Source organism: Xiphophorus hellerii, chromosome 21, assembly GCF_003331165.1.
Source record: "Xiphophorus hellerii strain 12219 chromosome 21, Xiphophorus_hellerii-4.1, whole genome shotgun sequence".
Classification (NCBI taxonomy): domain Eukaryota; kingdom Metazoa; phylum Chordata; class Actinopteri; order Cyprinodontiformes; family Poeciliidae; genus Xiphophorus; species Xiphophorus hellerii.
The window spans coordinates 18269499-18275498 of record NC_045692.1 but is presented as its reverse complement, the minus strand read 5'-3'; the positions used below and the strand labels follow the sequence as shown (position 1 = coordinate 18275498).

At 30.4% G+C, this 6000-nt stretch overlaps 1 long non-coding RNA gene across 1 annotated transcript; it reads right to left on the bottom strand.

Moving 5' to 3' along the window:
- Window positions 1-552: 552 nt before the first annotated feature.
- LOC116711819 (uncharacterized) lies at window positions 553-4563 on the bottom strand. The gene is made up of 6 exons (XR_004337339.1): window positions 4435-4563; window positions 4007-4063; window positions 2503-2535; window positions 2235-2300; window positions 720-787; window positions 553-644 (listed from the first exon to the last, which is right to left on the bottom strand). It is a non-coding gene; the product is annotated as an uncharacterized LOC116711819 (long non-coding RNA).
- Window positions 4564-6000: the final 1437 nt, after the last annotated feature.

Here is a 6000-nt window from a genome sequence, read left to right as displayed (position 1 = left end):
TTTTTCTTTCTGGAAAGCAGAAAGACTTAAGACAAAAAACAAATATGCAGCATTCAGTTAAAGAGTTTGGCCTAATGTAAAAAAAAAATCTATGCATGTTTTAGCAGGAAATTTAACTTGCAACACTATTTACCAGCAGATAAAAAGAAATAAAATCTTCATGTGAGTCAGTTGTAACCTGAATATAAAAGAAAAACGTCTGAAGGTACATTACATTACATTACAGTTTACATTATAGTTATAACAATCAAATCTTTCAGATCCAAAGTTTAATTTTGCTGTTTATAACATTCATCAAGTTTAAAACGTCTAATATTTAACTTTTCTCTATATTATATTTATGTTTCCATGCTTAGTTTAAATGTGAAAACAAACTAGTTCCTAATTAAGTTGCTGTTTGAACCCTTTATTATAAGTTATTTAGTTTTGTTAGAGCAGATACAATTTTTAACACATTTAAACTGTGCATTTTAATCCTGATATCAAATTTTATTCCTACTCACAGCATTTTGTTAATAACTTACTATATGTCAATAAATCTCACTCTATTCACAAAATACACTTCAATGTTTTATTTAAACTCATAGCTTGAATTTAGGAGCGTGTATTCCTCTCCTTGGATTCCTTTTTTTTTTAGCATTTTCCTGCAGAGATGAGATTAAAAATCAGATAAAATACTTTACTCTGTATGTTAATACTGAATTGTGGGCAAACATTACCTGGTCCATGTTTCACTTTGTTGAGAATGGAAAACATTCAGTCAGACCAGATCAGATTTTTCTCGGTTCTGGAATGTTAAATACAAAACCTCACCTCACTTTCGCCATAGATAATGCTTTGTAGTATTTTAATCACACAGAAAAAATTACTTTATATTCAGAATGGCACTTTCATTTCTAAAAAGATTAATAGTCAATAGAGATGAATAATATAATATTTACTGAGATACTGATAAAAGAGATAATAAAGAACAAATGCAGACTTTTTGGTAATAAATTAAATGGCTGCAATAAATAAATAATATGATAATTGTGAATGGCTAAGAGTCACTTAGCTATTTTTAACAGCCTCATAGAAGATGCACTCAGTGCGAAATAAGAGGTGGCGCTACTATATATTTTTACATTTTTTCTCCTACAAAAATGTCATTTTATTGCTCATTTTCTAAAATCAATTTAGTTAACTGGGAGGCTCATCTGTACATCCCAGTCCTAACAAGCATATCTTCCGGTCATTTATGCTTTATTATTACGATGCTTTTCATCTAAACTGTAAAATAAAGCTGTATTTATTTATTTTTTTCCACACTAGACCATTGCCCAGTTTGCCTTGTTTATGTCTTGTGCCTGTTCTGATCATGTCAGTAAGGTCCAAAAGAAAATAGTCAAAGAAATTAGAACATTTTACCTAAAACTGGACACAAGAGTAAGTGATGTTACCATAGTAACGGCTGTATAAAATAACTCCTCCTGGATATCTTAATTCCTTCTCTACCTTTTAACTTAGCAAATGTTGTTGATCAGCTTCAGCTGGAGCTGCACTTTGTTTATAGACCTGAAATTGCAACAAATACTTTAATTTAAGATATAAAACAAAAATGATTCCTAAAAGTTTAACTGAGCAAAAGTAGCCATTACGTCAGAAAAGCTGAAAAATTTTTAAAAAAGGAATTGCCACCACTTAAAAACATTACAAAAAACCAATTTACCTTCTTTGAGCTTAATATAAAGAAATAAAGAATAGTTGATGGTTTTTACTCAGTGTTTGATGCTAAATCTTGGTATTAAAAAACAGTTTTCATGTAATCCTCACAAAATGAGTCGGACATTTTTTTTATTACTGAATTTTAGGGATTTAGTGTTTTAAGTACTGACATGGAAAGTGGAAACTTAATTTTGTTCATGAACTAATTGTTATTTAAAATGTTTTTGAAACTAGTTGAAATGTCAACATGATTATGTAATTAATTAATTTATAAAAGTTAAATCTACCCTAGCCTGAGCGTATTTAGCTAAATAACTAATTGAATTTTATGGGTGATGAGCAGAAATAGAAAACTTTAATTTGAAAAAAGCTATAAAAGTGAAAGTTTATGCTCATTAGAAACTATTTTGAATCTTCTTCCCAAAAATTTTTATAGCGTAAAAACGAATTCTGACAGGAAGTCATAACCTTAATCTGCTGAATTTAAGATGCAAATAAATAACCATTCTTCCTCTCAAAATGCTTCTTACCTGGTTTTCATCAGGATTTGGAGGAAAGTAAATCTTGCCTTGAATTGGAATCCGTATTCCTTCCAACTGGCAGGTGAAGAAAGAAAATGCAAGAAAAAGATGTAATACTCCCCCAAAATATGCAGAATATTGACTTAATGTTAATATTGGAGTGCAGTCTGCATGCACTTACTTTGGCGTCTTCATCTTTTGTCTAACATTTCTAACTTGGTTTCATCAACTGTAAACATTACGTTTTAATAATTTGGTAAAATCCAAGTTTACCTACGTTTTTGGTCGTGTCGTTGGTTTCTAGTGGGTCCTAAAACAGATGGAAGAGGACAAAACAGAAGAGAAACTATGTAGATTTAAAATATATAGACATGTCGCGTCACTAGAGTTTTGTTTTAAAAAATAAACTTTACATTTTGATCAAAGCAACAAAGTAATCTAAACAATCAGTCCCTCTGGGATGTTGCAGTGTTTTCTTCTGATTGTTGCGGCCTAAAATTTCAGTATGAAGTAACTTTTTCAAAAAGTTGTAGTCAAAGTTGCCCTTTTTTAAGCCTTATTTTATTAAAAGTTGATCAAACAGCCCCATAATATGATGCTGCCACCACCATGCTTTGTAATTAGGATGGTACAAGCATCCCAGTTTTTCCTCCAAATGTATCTATTTTAGTTTCATCAGGACATGTCTCCAAAAATGTGAATATTTCTCTCTGTGTGAATTTGCAAACTGTAATCTGGCTTTATGTGTTTCTTTTGGAGTGATGGCTTCATCACTACTGAGTGGCCTTTCAGCCCATGGCTGTACATTTATCAGCTTCAGTAACATTTTCACGAGGCTTCCTGATATCTTGTCTGATTTTATTTTATTTTTTTCTATTTTCCCATCGTGTCAAAATAGAAAGTAGTGAGTTTCAAGTCTGGCCTTAAAATACATCCACAGAAGTTCCTCAGATTAACTCGGATGTGTCAATTTAACCTGAAGTTTGTGGAGGGAAACCCAAAAACTTTGACCCAAATCATATAATTAAAACAGACAGTTACCTGACCAAATGTATGTAAACTTTTGAATTTAAAGAAAGTACAAAAAAAAAAAAATCTCTAAAAATGTTCTAATTTGGGAAATAGAAATAATTTTCATATTCCAGCTGACCTAAAACAAGAGAAATTTGATCTGATTTAACTTAAGACAATTAGAAAAAAATGTGTATGTTTTTATTTTGTGTGTAAATATCTCATTTCAGCTGTAAGTGCTGCTGATAGATTTCTTCAACAAAAAAAAAAAAACAGTCAATGCTGGAATTGAATCAAAAGATTTTTTTTTTCCAACAAACATTTGTTTAAGTGTGTGTACTGCCTTATGTAACCAGATAATTACGGCTTTTCTTTTATTTTTCCTTTTGAAAAGTTTGTATTTTCACTTAAATTGCACATGATAAATTTAAAACAATTTTCTAAATGATTTTTGTAGTTTTTTTGCTCTCATTTTGTACATAACAAAAAAATAACAGTTTTTTTTTTATGAATTAAATAAATTTTGAACATAATGTGAAATATGTATTACTTTCTTGGAGGTTAGATTTCAACAATTGTTACCTACAAATCAAAAGTTTTGAAAACAATTCACTTTGATTCAAATGTTGAATTTTGGGGAAAACTGAACAACATTAATTTTGACAAAATAGAGCAGAGACCACAAAATGAAACCTTAATTTGCCACGATAATAAAAAAAAAAAAAGATTAAACATTTAACAGTAAAATTAATTTCTGGCATTCTACCCACAGTAAAGTTGCTTGTCTTGTTCGCTCCTTCCAGCGGCAAACAAGAACCTGGAAGTCCCTGAAAAGGTATTTAAATACAAATCAGTTTAAGTAAATATTTAATTCTGATTTTTAATTTCAATCTTTAATGTGTTTTACTAAACAGGATTGCTTCTTTTTTAAAATCGAGGAACTCTGAAGCAGCATAATCATTAATAATTCATTTGATTTGAAATAGTGCTGAGCTTAATTTAAGAATAAGAGACAAAAATGAAATGTTAAGAAATAAAATATTCCCACATTGGGTAAGAAAAAGAAAAGTTTGTGAAGCACATCCAGGGAAATTATGTAGGAAATTAAATAAGAACATATCAGAATTATTTCAGTTGACTGAAATAATCTACTTAAACAATAAGAGGTGTGTGTGTGTGAGTGTGTGTGTTTACTTACAAATGGGCATGGACTTGCAGTGACGTATGCAAAGAAACAAAGGAAAAGTAAAAATCCTCTCATGTTGAAAACTTTCTGTCTTGCTGCACATCTGCTGTGGAATATCAGTGCAGGGAGGTTAAATTAGATTTACCTTTTTACTTCCTATCAAAGTCCAAGTCAGGCTTTTTTTATTGATTTTTTTTTCTCTCCTGAAAGTCAAACATGTTCTCTCTGAATAAGCAGACTCCATGTCTTTGATGATCAAACTAAACGTTTTTAGCTTAGAGCTGTTGCCATGTGGATATGTAATCGATGGCGTTAAGTACAAAAATCAGCTGCGATCAATGTTTTAATATTTTTCAAATATTTTTGTAATAGTGTTTTTAGTTGATGCATAGTTTTTATAATTCCATTTTTTTCCATTTTCATAAAATAAATGGACTTTTGATTGCTTTAGTTCAGGTTGAAATTAATTAATTCACTTGTTATATATTTTAAATTAAGCTTAGTTTCAAATTAACTACTTATTGCGTCTTTTTCTGAGAGTTATGATGATCTTTACTGGGTCTCCTGCTCATAAGCTTTAAAAACCTCCTCAGTTTAAATTCATGTTGAGGTTTGGTGTTTGACACGTCAATATTGTTGCAGAAAAAGCAAAGCCGAATGTGGATAATCAATTTTAGACTTACTTGAACCAACATTATCAATAACAGCTGAACTTCGTCTCCCATGCATGAACACTCAGGTCGGCGCTCGGCGCTCACCTTGAGGAAAACCCTGCTGCTCTGCAGTATTCAAGGTTTCTCTTTACTGAACATTAAATGTTCACCTCCGAATAGAAAAAGCTCATTTAGTTCAGTTCGAAGTTTTCAAACCTCACACACCAATGTTTGTTCCTCTCTGTAATAATTTCACAAACAAATGGATTGAAACAGAACAAATAGCAAAGATAAATTTCACCCTCTATCACAAACAGTTGATGCAGATTATGATTTTTTTTATTATTATTATTTTAATTAGGTCAACTTCAATTATTTAAGCTGTTAGGTGTAACATGGTACAAATATTCATCTTTTAATAACGGGTCTTTAATTTCATAGTAACTAGAATCACATCTATTCGATGAATTTTACTCAAAACCAGACGTTGGTGCTCACAGATCTGCTTGTTAAATAATTTCATTAAACTTTTCTTAATATAAAAGTATTTGAAAGAGGATTTATCCAAATCCTGCTTCACTATTTTTTTTTTATTATTATTATTATTATTTTTTATTTTGTCACCTGGAAGCTTTTCTTTCAACAAGGCAAATGTGCAAATCCCTGATTTTAAGTTTAAGATCTACAAAGATTACCACATCCCTTTCCTGCAAATAAAAACATTTTATTTGCTTCATCAAAATAATACATGGTTGGTTTACTGTAGAGCAGGTAAAATACATATATTTTTTTTGTTTACTTGCATTTAAATAATATTATTTTGACCTGCATGTACCTCTAACTTGAAGATTTTGGCCCACATGACAAAGTTTGAACACTTCTGCTCTATACCAAGCAAATAAACAACAAGAAAAGCATGTTTATT